General features: G+C 41.7%; 1 protein-coding gene across 9 annotated transcripts in view; it reads left to right on the top strand.

Moving 5' to 3' along the window:
- Positions 1 to 18,286, top strand: part of FOXP2 (forkhead box P2) — a 671,944-nt gene that overhangs the window by 461,623 nt on the left and 192,035 nt on the right. The gene's annotated exons all lie outside the window — the stretch shown is intronic.

The raw sequence follows: 18,286 nt of genomic DNA, 5'->3' as shown, positions 1-18,286 counted from the left end.
AGAACATTTGCTAAATGCTGCATTTCAGTCCCCTACTCTAGCTTTTACTAAGATTAAACACGTCTTTCCAACTGGTTGATACTTCATTATACTTCCTGAGACTTCTGGTCCCTCCTAAGATTGAGGCTGGTCTATGGAATTTCCATGGACCGTCTGGTGGTTCCTTACCCCCTCCATCTTTGGCCAGAGTATATAACATTTGACACTTGCTTATTTGCCAGCTCAAGCCCATCTTGTCTTTCAGGCTTATTCTTTCTATTCTGTCCCTGAAGTGGGTTTACACAATCTGGTGTAAACATCTGGAAGTAACCAAACCCTCTAAACTATTCCTTAAAGTAACAATCAGTTTTAAGAGGCCCTGTGTTAAATGTAAAATGTCCAGTAACTCTAACAATATCACCAGTTGCTCCTCAGTGAATGGTGACTTGGCCCTCTCTAAGAATATAAGTACACTTTTTAATTATCATGAATTATTACAATTTATCAACAAAGTTATCTAGATTATGGATCTACCAAAACAGACAGATTCTTCAGGTTTCAAAGTTGATTCTTCTGTCTCTTAGGCCATGTCTATACTTACCACACTGGAGATTGATCTTCTGGCATTTAATTTAGTGGGTCTAGTAAGGACCCACTAAACTGAATGCTGACTGCACCCTCTTGGTCGATTCATGAGGAATAATTCGTGAAGTCAAGGACATCGTTTGCTTCTGTCGACCTCCTGCTGTGGAGATGGTGCCAAGCTTGACTTAAGGTGTATCTGCTTCTGCTATGTTGTTTACATAGCTGGAATTGTGTATCTTAAACCAACCTTCTGGGTGTAGTACAGGCCTGACCTTAATCTGTTAAAAAGGCTGTTCTCTCTGTGGAGATCAGTGCAATCATTATGTATACAAGAATTTCTGAAAGAACCAGATGAAAGAGAAGACCGATTGGAGTCATAAGTCTGTATTATATAAATTAAGCCCATTTGTAATTAGTTGAATTTATTGTTTGGGGGCAATTTGGCCAGCAGTTGTAATTTGGTCTGAATTTTTGCAATTGTAGAAGTGTCTGTCTCTGTCCCAAGTGTTTATCTTAAAAGACACACACATAAAAGACACACACACACACACATACACACACAGCAGAAAAGTATGTTGTCTTCACTCTTTAAAAGAAAACATGAATCAAATTTAGAACTGACAAAGACGGCACAATCCCATTCAGGTGTGTTCAGTTGCTACCACCATGCTCACAATGTATTTTTTGGCAGTTCTGGTCTTTCCTAGGTATAAAGGACTCCAACCCATGCCTCTTTTTAAGGTTTAAAAATGTGTTATTTGGAGAGAAAAATGAAGAAATCCCTTATTAAGCATGCCTTCTTTCTCATGTATTTATGATGCATTGTGTTGCATTATTCAGCTCACCTTTTGGTCTTTCTTCACTTTCATAATTGCCAGAAGAAAATATTAATGGTGAGCTTGATGCCTCTCAAAACTTGTCATTGAAACTTGTCAGTGATCCTTTGAGCAAGACTATAAACTATAAACTGGGGTGGGCAATAAGTGAAGACCAGATACAATTTTCCAGAGTTAGTTCCTGCTGTATCACCAGCACTTGATTTATGTGCATGACCACGTGTGGCCAACTTCTGCACCCATTGGCTTCAGAACACAATTCCCGAGCAATAGGATCTGTGGTAAGTGGCATGGACCAGGATACCACTTCTTACAGCTCCCATTGCCTGGGAACAGTGATCCATGACCAACAGGAGCTGCAAGTGGTTATACCTGTAGATGCAAAGGTAAATAAAGTACTGATGGCTTTGCAGGGGAGCTACCTCCAAATTATTTCCTACCCCTGCTGTAAACCATTGATGCAACTTCTCCAGTTCTCTTAAGATATCAAAAGAGAGGAGCTATACTAGCATATAAGGAAAGAGTCTTCTTTCATTACTTTCAAGTTTCTAAGTAAACTAAAATCATGGTCCCAATCTCGGCCACAACACAAAAAATGCCTTTTGCCTGCCTGCCTTCCTTCCGATAACATATTCCAATGAGCTTCGTTCCTCCCTCTCCTCTATATGATGTGATTATTTCCTCTGTATTATTTAAGAGACAATCCAGAATCTCCTCTTATTCTAGTATGTGTGTGAGAACTATCCAAGCTACATCAAAGATTATTTTTCCTCTCCTAGTACAAGTATTTCATTCAGAAGACATACTCTCCTATTGAGAGCTTGTTTGTTGTCATTGATGAAATTCTGGGTGGACTTTTAATGATTTATAGATTTAAAGCAGGCTTTTCTCCTAGTTATGAACATTAGAAAATTTTGCTGCTTCCTTATACGCTCCAGTTCCCTCCAACGTATGACGCTACCTACAAGTGTCTTGTCTGTGGATACCTCTTCTCCAGGCTGCTATTCATTTTATAATGTATTAGGGAAAACATCACTGAAGAAGGCACAGACTGAGATTTTGCATATATTGGAGGTTCTTCAAGTACATGGTTCTGTTACCATTCTGCAAAAGAACTTCTTCATTCCTTTACAAACATTCTACATGACTAAACTCAATTCCTCACTAGCTGCTTGCTCATTGCAGAAAATACATATCTAAGGTCACATCAATTATCTACCCTTAATCAGATTAAATCCTCACATTTTAGGTCCCATGGGATCTTTATCTCTTTATACTGTGTAGCCAATTGGCTGCTATTCAGTAGAAGTGAGATTTAAAATTTGGAGTGTGGGAAGGGGTGCATTTTATGTTTTGTGTAGACATTACATATTTTTAATCTGTTCCTGCATAAAAAGGTAAACTAAAGATTCAGTTTGATTTGTCCACTCCACAACCTTTCTTCTTTAAATTATTGGACTTCAATCACTGGGGTGAAATGCTATGATTTGTTGTTATGCAGGAATTCAGATTAGGCAGTCATAACTTTAAATTCCATATCTCTTCAACTCAATAATGCTACTTGCATTTTGAAATATTTAAAAGTGATTGGCAGTTCAGATTCATTAGAAATGCTTTCAAATTACAATAGTATTGTGAACATTTTAAATCACTATTGAGCATATATGATCATTACCACACAAATTAAGCCGTGACACTTTGAGAGAGAAAAGTGATGTGGTATGAGAACAAAATTTCAAGCCATGAACCTCAAGCTCTGACACTGACCTATTGTGCAGCATTTCACATCAGAAGTTTCATTTTCCTTGTTTGTAATAGTATTAAAAGATGAAGATGACTTTTTAAACCATCTAATCCATTTTTCTCATATTCAGGATTTTTCCATAAAGTTCATTTTCTAATCAAGAAAGTGTTGTTCCATGACAGATTAGTTATATTAATTATTTAATGTTTATAAACTGTTTTGAAGATAAAAAAATATATATGTGCAAACATATTTTTTTACTCTTCCCCCTCATGCATCACATGAGATGTGCATTATGTCTTATAACATATAAAATAATGTTATTTAAATTCTTAGCTAAGTGCTAGTGTGTAATTCATCACGCTTTGATGATAAACAACACCTATTGACCTTTTAATTAAAAGCTGCAATATTTTATTATAGCAAGTAATATTGCACTGATCTGGTATCAGTGTGATGAAATAAATGTTTCATTTACTGACAGAAATTAAAGCAGGGGTTTTCATGACAATTTTTGGTGGCCTCTGAGTGTAGCCACTAACTCTTGCTGGTGGCCTTTGTGGCAATTTTTCCTAAAATGCTAATTTTAAGTTTTGGAAAAGCAAATAAGTATGTACATATGCATGTCCAAATCATTGTAATTTATTTATGTAGGGTTTTGTATAATGTACAGTTGTCTCTTTTCTTTACTAGACCTAAACAGAATTGAAATACAAATAAGGTTCTTTGAACTTTCTTATGGTTTTTTTTGTTTCTTTTACTTTTTTGGTTGTTTTTAAATGACTTGTTAGCTACTAAGTGTGCTATGAAAAGTGATATAATTAACAAACTTATAAATATAATTTTCACAGCAGTGTTACTCGGCCCTGGTAAACCCAGGGACAAATTGAGACCTGGATAGAGAGGGAGAGAATGAAGTACAGTGGTGCCAGGGGCAATGGCGGAGACAGTAGGAATAAGGCATTAAAGGGGGGTACCAAACTTGAGGTCATAGCCTACCAGTGCACAGCCAGGGAGCTAAAGGTCCACACAAAGAGAGGACTGAACCCAAACCCTGTTTCATTATCCTGCCTCCCCAGGGATGAAGCCCAAACCCACTGCCCCTGGGACAGTGAGGAACACGCAGGCTGCCTACCCCTTCAACTTCAGTCTCTCTCAGAAAGGGGCAAGGCCCACTACTGCTGGTGGCCACTAGGAAGGGGTCACTGCTTTGCCTCCCTGAGTCACCATACAGGAGGCTGTGACCGCATGCAGCCATAGTGGCTGCATTTGAAAAACGCTAAACTAGAGTGCAGCCACATTTATACAGAAGTTTTGTGGGATACCTGAATCCTCCAGATAAAAAACGGCAGACAGGCTTTGGAAAATCTTCACTCTGAATTCCTCATTCCTGAGCACAGGGAGTAAACTATGAACAAACTCACCGACGAGTTCAAGATTTTTCAAAAGTGAGCAGTGATTTTGGGTGACTTAGTTTTGGGGTACCCAAAATACTGTAAAAGTGCCCTGGTTTTCAAAGTAATGAAGCACCTTTCTTTTCCAGAGCAGGCTACTTTTAGGTATCTCCACTGAGGCACCTGAAATCACTAGTCTCTTGTAAAAACCCTAGTTCATCTGTCTGACGTGCCACTGACCAAGGGATAATGTTAGTAAATTAAGGCTATGTCTAGACTACGGGGTTTTTTAGGGATACCAGAGGGATACCCCCCCCCCCAAAAAAAAAATCCACCGCATCCAGGGAACGCATTTGCACTTCGGCTTTTTTTTCTCTTTCAGAAGCTCCTGTGTTCCTCCTCCCACAAAAAAGAAGGGCACTCCCAAAAGAGGGTTTTTTTCCAACATTTGGCCTGGTCTAAATGGGCCAAATGTTGGAAAAACCGATTCTTTTGTCGGAAGAGGAAAAAGCTATGCAAAATGCGGAGCAGATTTTGTGTAGCTTTTTCCGACAAAACCTTGAAGTCTAGACTTAGCCTTAAGTTCTATGGTAAATCAAAATGACAGCAATTATTTTTAAAAGGTATGCTATTTTGACTTGGTTTGTATTTGTTTTAGCTCGTCTCTTTGTTCCCATTTTATTCTTGCTCATGCACAAAGCTTATCGTAGATTTCATAGGTACATTTAATATGGCATGTTTTGCGAGTCACTTCAGAGAAAATGAAAGTATTATTTTTTTCTCATGAGTGAAGGGCTGTGGATCGTCATGATGTTCTATGTTCGGTAAGATGTTAAGATCAAATGAGGGTCCTAAGAGGCTTGCCTGGTTTAATACCATGGGTCAGTATGATAGAAGACAAAATGAAAAATGTTCTTGCAGTTTTATGAAATAAGTAAATAATTTATAAGAGAGAATGAAAAGTGAACTTTACTTGAGAGGCTCTTACAAATGTAAGGGCCCAGTTCTTCCCTGTCCTTTCTTTTCATGCTCTCTTCCAGGCTATGTCTAGACTGCAAGCCTCTTTCGAAAGAGGCTTTTTCGAAAGTATCTTTCAAGAAAGCCTCTTTCGAAAAAGCGCGTCTAGACTACAATACGCGGATCGGAAAATCGATCCGCTTTTTCGAAAAAGAGCGTCCTGACTGCTGGACGCTCTTTCAAAATTAAAAGCCACCCGGAACCGCTTCTGCCAGGGCATGGGGGCAGCATTTCCTTCCGGGTGCTGCTGCCTGCCCTTTGAAAAGACGCGTGGTTAAAGGGACGCCCCTGAACACCCGTTGCTCTGCTTCTGCAGCTGCCTTTGCTGTCCCTCTAGGAGGTAAGCAAGGCATTGCAGTGCTGGTTTGGAGTGCTTAGCTTCCTGGGATACCCCAGCAGGTGTTTTGTTTGGAGGTTTTTCTGTTTTAGACCCGTTTTTTTCGGCATGGAGCCAGGCGATGGCCCCACACCATCATATTGCAAGATGTTGCTGCATCTGCATGACACAGTCATGAGGCTACATCCCCATCTGGACCCAGACCAGAGGTACGAAGGGATCGTCCGCCATGCAGCCCCACTGCCCTTGCCTCCAAACTTCTTTGTAGACAGGCGTGTTTGGAGGCTTGACACCAGCTCTGACTGGTGGGACCGGCTCGTTATGCAGGTCTGGGATGACCAAGAGCGGCTACGCAACTTCTGGATGCGAAAGACCACTTTCCAGGAGCTGTGTACTTGGCTCGCCCCTGCTCTGCAACGACCCGCTATCCCCGTGGAAAAGAGGGTCGCCATTGCCCTGTGGAAGCTGGCAACCCCCGACAGCTACCGCTCCGTGGGACACCAATTTGGAGTGGGCAGGTATACTGTTGGATACATCCTGATGGAGGTAAGTCATTGTCTGGGGACAGTCACAGTTTGGGGTGAGGGGAAGGGAGACTGTCAGGAAGGGCAAAGTGGAGTGTGAGTGGGAGGGAGCTCCTCCACTCACCCTGAATTGTTGGGGGGGGAGGTTCTAAGGAGGGGATTCCCGGAGTGTTTGAGAGGGAAGGTGGGTGGTGGGTTCTCCTCCTAAGAGATAAGGCACCCCTTCTAACATTTTGTTGTCTGTCTCTTTCTTCAGGTGGTGAGGGCCATCAATTCGGAGCTGCTCAACAGGCTCTTCTGTCTAGCAGATCTGGACAGCGTCATGGCCGGCTTTGCTGCCCTTGGGTTCCCGAATTGTGGAGGAGCGCTCGATGGGACACACATTCCAATCCATGCACCACCCCATCGAGCAGCCCAATTCATTAACAGAAAGGGCTACTTTTCTATGGTCTTCCAGGCCCTGGTCGACCATCGTGGCCAGTTTTCTGACATTTGTGTTGGGTGGTCAGGGCGGGCACATGACGCCCGCATCTTCAGGAACCTCTACCGGAGGCTTCAGGCAGGAACATTTTTCCCGCATCACAACTTTGCGGTTGGGGATGTGCACATGCCGGTGTGCATAGTGGTTGATGCCGCCTACCCCCTGATGCCGTGGCTGATGAAGCTCTACACCGGCCACCTGGATGCAAGCAAGGCGCAGTTTAATGCTCACCTTAACCGGGCTCGCAACCAGGTGGAATGTGCGTTCGGACGTTTAAAAGGCAGATTCCGGTGCTTGCTCACATGCCTAGACATGGGGGAGAGCAACATCCCTGAGGTGGTGGCCTCGTGTTGCGTTCTCCATAACCTGGTGGAGAGGAAAGGGGAGGCCTTCCTACCAGGGTGGGGTACAGGTGCTGATGGTCAGGAGATGCACTTTGCCCAGCCCCGGACAGCTGCTATCCTCCAGGCTCACTTGTCTGCTGTTTGCATACGGGAGGCCCTACGGGAGCAATTCTCAATTGGAGGCCACTGACTCTACTGAGGGGCTTCTGCCTGGGGACTGGGCCCTGGCCCAATAGAAACTTCCCTCCACAACCCATCTCCTGACTCTGTTTGGAGAAATAATAAACACCAGGGTTTGTCTCAAAATAATAAGTTCTGTTTTATTTTTTTAAATATCACTCACTGGAAAATAGTATAACTGTTGCAAACATAAAAAAGCTTTTGTTCATTTTTGATGTAGAAAATATACTTTCATGCCAAACTATGTACAATAAACATTTTGTTTAACACATTCCTTGTCATTTAACTGGAGTGATGGGGGTGCTTGAAACCTGGAGGGGGGAAGGGGATCAGGTTGCACGGTGCTTGCCTGATCTCAGTCTCCTGCTTGGGCCTCGTGTTCGGGGTCCACCATGGCCACGGGATCGGGTGGTGCACCTGTCGGTTGGCTGGAAAACAGCGGGTAGGTGCTCTTGGGACTGGGATGCCTGGGGGAGAGGAGGGCCAGGGGGAGAGAGGGGCTGGGGAACTGGGGGGGGGGCTGGGGGAGAGGGAGGTCCAAGGGGGGAAAGGGATGCTGCTGTGGAAGGGGGGTTTGGTGGGGTGGGGTCATGGGGTGCTGGAGGAGCAGGACCAGGCACAGGAGCAGGCAAGCCGCAGACCTCCCTGAGAGTGGCACTCAGGGACGTGCGCTGCTGGACCAGCTCCTCCATCAGCCGGTCATGCCACCGATCCTCTGCCTCCGCCCTCTCTCGCAGGATGGTGTTGAGCTCCTGCACGGCCTCCACATGCTGCCTCAGGATGTCCGCATACACACACCTGTGTCTGCAGCTCCCATGTCCCCGAGATGGAGGTGGGGCTGGGGTGCTGCGGCCCTCTTGCACGGCTGGTCCGGCTGTGGAGGAAAAGAGGAAGACACAATCAGTCATAAAAAACTGGACTATGTAGCACTTAAAATACTAACAGGATGGTTTATTAGGGGATGAGCTTTCGTGGGCCGGACCCACTTCCTCAGATCAGAGTAACACAGCTACATTTCTATCACAATCAGTCATGTGTGCAACAGCTGTCCAAAAGGGCATGCCCTCTCCTTGAGACAGGGGAATCAGACATTCTGAAGGTAATACCATGTGAGACCTGGGCATCAGCCTGAGCATTACAGGTTTCCCTTGTACATCACCCACTGTGCACCCACCTACCCGCCCCCCGGGTGTTACACAACCTCACTGCATTCACCTGCTGCTTCATCTCCAGCGTCAGATGACACCTGGGAGGCCTCTGGGGTCTGTGTGACTGGCTCCAGGGTGAGGGTTGCCATCTCCTCACTGTCCTCCGCTGGCACCATGTCCCCGTCTCCAGACTGCTCTGGGTCCTGCTCTGGTGCGTCCACCACAGGGTCCGCCAAGCCTGACTGCACGAGACGCTGTGGTGTGCGTGCTTCACCACCACCCAGGATCTGGTCCAGCTCAGTATAATAGGGGCAGGAGTGGGGGGCTGCCCCAAAACGGGAGCCATCCTCCCTGGCCTTCACATATCCTTGGCGCAGCTCCTTAACTTTGGAGTGCACCTGGTCCTGGGTGCGGGGGTAGTGTCCTTTCTGGGCCAGGGCCTCTGCCATGCAGCCATAAATGTCCGCATTTCGCCGCCTGCTTTTTAGGGCTTGTAAGGCCTCCTCCTCTCCCCAGAGCTCGAGAAGGGTCTTGAGCTCTGGCCCAGACCATGACGGTGCCCGGCGTTTGGAGCCCCTGGTTGGGTCCCCAGAAGGCTCGCTAGAAGAGCCAGGAGGGTCTTGGGGCTGGGACATGCTGCACTTAAATAGCCGTGTGCTCTGGCTGCTTTGCTGCCACAAGTGGCTGTGAGGGTGACAATCCCTTTAAGAAATGGCTGCATACAGGAACCAGAGACATGCAAGGCATGCCCCAGATTGTCCACCAGGGCTTCTTCCTGGAGGCCATTATTTTCGAAAAAATGGCCTCCCCGCATCCACACTCACTTATTTTCGACGGATCTCCGTCGAAAAAGGCGTTCTTCTTCGTGGAATGAGGTTTACCGCCGTCGAAAGAAAAGCCGCGTTCTTTCAATTTAATTTCGAAAGAACGCGGCTGCAGTCTATATGCAAGTAAAGTTTTTTTCAAAAAAAGGCTACTTTTTTCGAAAAAACCTCTGAGGCTGGACACAGCCCCAGTGATCTAGTCTACATGGATCTTTGAAGCCCTTTGACAGTGCAGACTGAGGTCATGTCTAAGCTAAAGCGGCACAACAGCTGTGCCGCTGTAACACCATAGTGTACATGCTTCCTACACTGATGGAGTTAATCTGTCTCTCCAAGAGATAGTAACTATATTGATGGAACAAACCTTTCCATCTAGCTGCATCTTTCCCAGGTGGGGCTGACCTGACTACAGCTCTTAAGTGCCTAATTGTTTACAAACCTGAGCAATGTAACTATGTCAATTTAATTTTTAGGTAAAGATCAAGCCCAAAGGTCTGATACTGCAAAAATGCTATGCGCAAAACTCCCATAGACAACAGTAGGAATTCCACACAGAAAAATATTTTTACTCCTATTAATATTAAAGTTGAATTTAAGTAGTTTAGTGCCCTTCATTAAAATCATGTTTATTGATTTACACAGTGTCAGTGTGTTTGATTCTTCATGGTCACTTTAGCAAAAAGGCTTTATGGAGCTTATAGAGAATGCATTTGAAAAGATGTTACTAGTTCTGTTTGTATCCTATGTTGTACACACATGAAATATCTTATAGATCAGTAAAATCTTTCAAACATGTTAAGTGTGGCCACTATAAATCCAAATTAGATACAGTATTACTTTGCTACAAAGGTGTTATAATGAACAAGGGAGAGAAGCAGAATAAAGGAAAACAAGTGTTACAATAGTGGAAGATCATACACAATGCTTTTGTTTGTTTTGGGATTGTTTGCAGGTTAATTTGCTTTTTGTTGAAGTTTGTACAGGACATGAAAACCTATGGGCAGAGTCTTCAAGAAGGGCAAGGCTAAAATGTCTGTATTGGATAGCTAATCAAGGGTGGTAATTTTTGAGGAAGAACTTCAAGTAGTTAAGTGAAATTATGGTATATACAGTGTTAGGGTAGATACTCCAGTCATAGAGGTGAGCATGAGAAAAGTATTGAAGTCACTTGGAAAGGAAGAAAGAAGAAAAGCTGAATTTGAAAGTTGTTAGGGACATCTAAAAATGTAATTCTTTTAGGGGTCTGGTCATACAGGGTCTTGACAAAGAGGAGTTTGGCTAATATGGAAGAAGGTCAAAACCCAACCCCAGGAAGTAAGCAGAATATATAAACTGTACAAATTTTTTATATTCTAAAATAATTGTATTCATAGACTAACACCATTTGGGGGAAATGGGTTTTGTATATTGCTTTATATTTATATATTGTATTTTGTTTGGATATAGGTCTGAAAACACATCGAAAATGAATTAATCCTCAAACATTGACAGTTGTAAATATCTACACTGACCATACTTTAAAAGTTTCTTCCATTTGAAAGATATTTTGGAAAGCATTTTTAAAGTTTGACCTCTGTGTTTCATCCTGTACCTCAGGTGAGAAAACTGAGACAGAGGCAGATTAAACAACTAGCTGAACTTTTTACACAAAGTCTGTAACAGGGATGGGAAGAGAAGTCAGATTTTTTGACTTGCAGTTTGATGATAATGAAGTGATCCATACCAATGCAACCTATAAACAGGGACACTAAAAGGACTAATCTAATTCCAGTATTGGCAATATCAGCACACCAGCCAAAGACAGAATTAGCATGGAAATACAATAACTTGCCTAGCCCTTGAAACAATCATTTTATTACAGCATTAACACAGATTGGTTGATTGGCACTGCAGCTGGCCATGCAGTATCTGTGGATTAAAAAAAGGGATTTTCATCTCCAGGGCTACCAATCTGGTATCCTCTACAAACATTAAACACCCACAGAGGAGGAGGAGAGGGCATCATTGTTGGTTCAGAAACATTTATTCCTGACTTGAGTATCCTGCGAAAATTATATTACCAAAATTATGCGGACCATTAAGATTAACTGTCTCCCTGTACACAGATTTGCTGTGTCTTGTTGCTGAATGAAGATTGTTTGTTTATTACATTATTCTTTTCTGTTTCCTTTGCTTTTATGCTTTGACAATGTTTTCCAGTCATTGAGCTACTAGGCCTGAGGGTTTTAAATCATCTTGAACATCAGTTTAAGGTTTAAACATTACTGAGACGAGTTGGGACATGAGGAGACATGATAGATTGACAGAAGATTACATCTGGTTATCAGCAAGAGCAGAGTTTAATTGCATTTCATTTGTACTGGTTGAATACTTCTATATAAAATTATTTTATACTCAATTATGTTTCTAATGTTTTAGACAACATACGGTACAACTCAGCAGTAGAGCTATCTAGTCTCAAACACTAGACCTGGTTTGCTTTTCTTGACCAAAACTTTTATTCACTCTTTCATAGAGGGCAAAAATAGGAGTTTGAAGTGTTCAAGAAATGCAAGTTGAGATACGGTATGAGTATTCCCGGTCGCTCTATATTTTTGTTCCGATGAAGTATTTGAATTTGAGGATAAAACATCCTGTTAGATGTCGAACTTCTTCAATTCCCAAAAACTTCAGTGAGAGTTGTGGGCTCTCAGGTACCTTGCAGGATACACTCTTCATCCTCAGTGATATAAATACACCTTCTGACTGGACAGTGATGGCACTTTAAATATTTTACTACTTTGTACTACAGTACTGAATGCTGTGCTGTGTGCACAAGAACAAATGTCCTGCTGCTTCTCAGCATTCACTTTAAATTCAGCTGACTGTCTTGTTGAAGGCTCAACTATTTCTTTTTTTGTCATTGGCCTCTAGGAAAAAACTAGCCAAAAGCCACACTGTTCTGCAACAATCCATGGAGGAAAAAAATAACTGGAAAACTTTAGGAGACATACTTCAGAATATTTTCAGTTCTTCATTAAAATGTATTGCATCTGAGATACTTGACATAAAAAGGCTTGAGCCCAAGTTGGTAACAGTTTAGCCTGCAGAAACTATAATCTCAAAGCTGTTTAATTTAGTAACTTTTTGCAGCCAACAAATGAAGCAATTTTAATCTAACCACTTAAAAAGTTTTACAAGGGAGAGTCTCTTCCAAAAACTATTCTGTTGTACCTCTCATGGAGGAGATCCCTGTGGCCAGTAATTAAATTTTTTGTAAATTTAATTTTTCATGGAATGCCTGTTTTGGCACTAGTGACTTCAAGTAATTCCTTCACCAAGGAGCAAAGTTGAAATGGAAGCCATAACATGACTTTACTTCTACTGAGGTTATTGCGTGAGTTTATCATGCTTTTGAAGCAATAGTGCACTTGCCACTGTAAACACTCTCGTCTCTGTAGGACTTATGTCTAGCAATGAATTTGGTATCAGAAGTACAGTACCTATTCAGCCATAACCATATAGCAAAGAAATTATTGGTTCAGAGATTGAGGGTGTTACATAGAGTAGATTTAATGGGTATGTCTGACTAGCATAATAGCATTGATATGGACAATCTCACTACATTTTCTCATCATATGTGTACATCTCTGTATCAGGCCATCAAATTGGCCCAACTGTTATCTCAGATCACCAGCATGAAATTCTGGTTTGATGTTTTTAGTCAAGAAGAAAGTGATATCTTACAACAGTGTCTAGAAGCTATGAGTTCGAAGTATCCTAAGAGAAAGGCTCTAAAAATTTCGTATTTTATGTACAGCTGGTATCGATTTATGACCGTTCGTATTTACGACCAACCTCCTATACAGCCGGAACCCGAGTTACGAACGAAATCTGAACTTACGAACAGCGCGGCTGTATGTCAGTGAATGTAATCCGACTTACGAACACATAGAGTTACAACCAAGTGCTTGGAATGTAACTCATTCGTAAGTTGGGGACCGGCTGTATTTAATTCATAGATTTGCATTTTAATATTTCATCTCTCTTCACACCCTCTTACTATTTACATTCTGATTGTATTCCCCTTGTATTCTGTGAAACTTGTCTATTAGCGGGGTCCTGTATGTCACTAGTGAGAATTTTCTATATAGAGCACTTAAAGATTAGTTCATATACTTTACTTATTCAACTAAACCTTGTCTCCTCTCCCAAATAGCTACCAGTAATGAATAAGCCCATTCTGTTACTGACTCGACATTGTAAATACACAAAGCTTGTAGTTATTGGTTTGTTTCTTTGAACATCTCTCTTCCTGCCTCATCCCTTCCACTCTGTTTTCCTCCATTTTCATTTGAGCATAGTAATGTTTTCCTGCTTTCTTCTTAGAAGTGGGTTTTTCATAATGCTTCTAGCTTCAAAACGCAGCACCTGCCTGAACAGCTGAGAATCATCCAGGGTGCTTAGGGTGGTTCATCACTACTTAAACACAAATGAATGGCCGCATTATATATCGTGGGATTTTTCTGAGCTCTTGGTGATACCTGCTTTAACTTTAAGCATAAAATGAAACATTATTTTAGTGAATGTGTAATGTTGCTACCTATAAATATGTTTAGTCTTCCCCATTGTACTGAAGCACTAAATGGGACCATAAGTCAGGTGTTTGCTGTGGCAGGTGAAAAGATTTTTAAACGCAAGAGATTCATGGAGTATGAGCATGGGAGGAGTTTGGAAGGCAATATTAATGCACAGCTGACAGGGACTCAGCTTGAGTTCAGCAGTTTATCATAATAACCGAGGTATGGAGGCAAGTGCCAATGATGACATAGATACCATGTAGCTTAAGTGACGATGCTTAAGGGCAAGATGTATGCAAAAGCATCCTGTGTAGCAGGATTCATTTCAGTTTATGCTAGGCATGTGGAATCCTGGCCAGAAGTTGTGTATCTGTTATTTCCCCTCAGGACACTATTCCAGCGACTTAATAGCCGGAAGTGATATGTATATTGTCATAGATTTGAAAAGCGAGGCTACTGTTAAGTTTCTGATGCTAGCAGTTATTCTTTCCAGCTTTAGACATTGGAACTGATGCCAGCTACTCACTCTTAAGAAAATTAGTATGAATACAGCTGATAGGAGCAGAGGGTGGAAGCCTTTCTTTAAGTTTTGTGCATGATCAGGCCATTGGTTGTTGAGTTCAGCATCCTGTGCCCAACAATGGATGCTAACAAATTGGACACAAGCAGTCATGAAGATGGTGGAAGTTTGTTCCTAACTCCAAAGTAGATAGTTCCTTGCTATGTTCCTGAAACATACAGTTGATATTCCTGAAATTTTTATCCACCTCATAAAACTGTGAATAATAAGTTAATCTGATTATCATTAATAATAAATGTATATTATTAATGATAAGTAGTCCTAGAAGATTCACCTAGTGTTACTCAGGTCCTTAACTCAAATACATTTTGTTTTTCTTCATTTAAATCACTGTTCTGGGGTGGAGCAGGGAATGAGGATTTCAGAATGCAGGCTGCTCTGAGGAGAGAGGACAACCCCGGTCTTCTCTCACCATAGCAGCTTGAGACCAGGTGAGAAGCATCTCTCTGTGACTGCTGCAGATACAGTGAACACAGCTGGGGAAGGGTCCATGTCCCCTGGCTGGGGAACAGACAGACACACAGACAGACACCCAAACAGACAACATCTCTGAAATATATAGTACACGGCTGTCCCTTTCTTCATCTTTGCACCCTTCTGGCCCAATGGGGTTATAGCTCTCCTGGTCCCCATCTGTGGCATATTGCTGCTTCCCTGTGGTCATTCTGCAGTATAAATGTCTCTCCTACCAGCCCCCTCCCTGTCCATTTTCTGAGAAACAATCCAATTCCATACACATCCCATTATCCTGGCACAACCAAACCCTGACCTTGCTTTAAGTTATGATAAGAGGAAGCTACATACCAAATTCAGTGGTCCTAGCACTTGCCATTTAGGAGGAGTTCTTGAACAAATGGACTCCCTGATGGACAGACAGATGCATCTTTCTAAAATACATTGTAAAAATATCACAATAAGTATTGAATCTGTGTTGTATTAGATGGCATTGCTCTAACTAGACACTGTACAAACTGTAGGTAGACATGGTCCTTGACCTGGAGTGCTTATAATCTAAGCAAAAACACAGAAGTCATAGATAAAAAGTGCTCTGGTCATGCCACTCAGAAAAGGATGTGTGTGAAGCAATAAGGGAATATCAGATCACTTATTGCTTATGCTAAGACAAAATAGCTAAACTAGGGCATAATTTTTATGTTTAAAATATTGACCATTTATCTTTGTTATAATAGATGTATTTATACAATGAACACAGCGTGTTGTGTTTGTATAAGAATACAAGAGAACTAAGAGTTGTGACCCAAGGATAGCTCAATCCTGAAACCATGAGACATTGCACATAGAAGTAGAGCTTTGGTATAAAACACTGGGTCATTTCCTGTCTCATATTCAAATGTACTTTACTGAATTTTCAAAACCAGGAAATATAACATTCTTTAGCTCATTAACATTTAAAAAAATTCTTTATCAGACTTACAGGTGATTATTTCCTTTTTCAAATCCTAAGCCTCTTCTTCTAAAGGAACATGCCAGGGCATACATGAAGTACAATGTCAACAATGACTTCTCTGGTCATATCTCTGTTAGCAATAGTACTTCAGGGTATGTCTACACTACCCTCCTAGTTCGAACTAGCGGAGTAATGTAGGCATACCGCACTTGAAAATGAAGCCCGGGATTTGAATTTCCCGGGCTTCATTTGCATAAGCGGGGCGCCGCCATTTTTAAAACCCCTCTGGTTCGAACCCTGTGCAGCGCGGCTACACGGGGCATGAACTAGGTAGTTCGAACTAGGCTTCCTAGTTCGAACTACCGTTACTCCTCGTGGAATGAGGAGTAACGGTAGTTCGAACTAGGAAGCCTAGTTTGAACTACCTAGTTCGTGCCCCGTGTAGCTGCGCTGCACGGGGTTCGAACGAGCGGGGTTTTAAAAATGGCGGTGCCCCGCTTATGCAAATGAAGCCCGGGAAATTCAAATCCCGGGCTTCATTTGCAAGTGCGGTATGCCTACATTACCCTCCTAGTTCGAACTAGGAGGGTAGTGTAGACATACCCTCAGATATCAACCTATGTTTCATAATATACTAAAGGGAATCTGGAGATTAAAATGTATGATCCATTTGAGGAGAGTAAGCAATTAATCTCTAAATTTGGTTGGAAGCAAATTTCAGAAGATGGAAGATTGTGTTATGCCTCAAATTCAGCTGGTCTTTGAGTGGAATTTGCTGGAGGAATGCATATGGCATGAGTATGCAGCAGTAGCAGTGTTAATGATAAGGCAGTAGGGACAAGGGCAGAGGTTCAGGTTTAAGAGAAAAGGTCAAATAATCAGGATTGTTTTAGATGGCATGGTTTATATTTTTCCAGAAAAAAGTAACAATTCCAATGAAGATACGATTGTCTGAGTAATGTTACAAAACTTTAATGGCTTTTTAATGACTACCATACCTTTTCACTATTTTTTAATGACTACCATACCAATAGTTTCACTATTTTTCAGAATTATCTATGGAAATATTACACTAAGAGAGAGATTTACTGTATAGAGAGAGATTGATTCTATTAAGCAGGATTTAATGGTTGAAATAGGATGTTGAGTTGCACATTATTTTTCCCAATATATGTGCTAATACCCAGGGACCTCAGTAATATTTGGGCAATGTACCAATTCATACGAAGACACAGTCCCTATCCAGCAGAGTTTACAATCTAGGAAAACAACTAATATAAGCAGTGTGCGGAAGAAGGGTGGGGAAAAATAAATTAAATATGTATATTTGAATATGTACATAGTATAAAATAGTTTTATATATTTACAATTATTAATAAATATTCATAATTTATGCGTCTCAGCTATACTTGTTGATGCCTTAGCCTATCATTTCTTATAGATAACATGGAAGAAATGGTTCTTGAGGGGAGATTTAAAGGAGAGGCAGGGCAGTGGCATTATGGACCATATGGGGGAGGGCATTCCATAAACACAGTCAGTGTGGAAGAAGGCCTAAATATTTGTAAAGGATGTTGGCAAGTGATAGGTAAAGGCAGCATAGGGGATGAGAATAAAACAAAAATGAGTGGTAAATCTGGAAAGCTTCAAGGACAAGAAGCTTGAATTCCATGCAGTATGTTAGGAGAGGTAGATTTAAAAGGAGAATAAAATTGTTGAGCTTTGACTGTGTTAAGTTGATGGCAAGACATTGGGGAGGACATGTCAGAAACAAGCTGAAATTCAGGTTTTGACATTATGGAGACACAGAGGGGTTAAAGAAGGAACTTTATTATCCCTGAATTCTTCAGGTATTAATTCTTCTATTTTGATGTTATTTTTTAAAGTGTGTATCGATAACTCAACGTGTTCAACTTGCATAATCGGGATGGTGATCATACATCATAGACTACACAATTCAGATTACTAAAACGCAAAACATTCATACTAACTAATGCCAAAAGAGGCCTTCATTCTAGTGAAATATTACATATGTTTGGCACCATTAAGATGGGGAGTGTCTGCTTTTTTAAAATGCATCTAGTGATGATGATGCCCTTGAGTACATTTATCATTGCAGTTCTTTGATTAGCATGCTCTTTATGAGGATTTCTATAGGCAACAAGCCAGTATAAGAGGAAACACTTTTCCTTTTCGGATTTGATGAAGTATTATTATAGTAAGATGCTACTTTTCATGTGAAGGTTCTCCCTTTCTGATCTGACCTACTGCATTGTACTTGTGGACTTCTTAGGGTCTCTGTCTTCAGTTGGATTTCCTTTCTCCCATCCCTAGACTCCCATGAGA

This window comes from Pelodiscus sinensis, chromosome 1 (genome assembly GCF_052426305.1).
Source record: "Pelodiscus sinensis isolate ZL-2025 chromosome 1, ASM5242630v1, whole genome shotgun sequence".
NCBI lineage: Eukaryota > Metazoa > Chordata > Testudines > Trionychidae > Pelodiscus > Pelodiscus sinensis.
The sequence above is the reverse complement of the archived record's forward strand: the minus strand, read 5'-3'. Positions and strand labels throughout refer to the sequence as shown.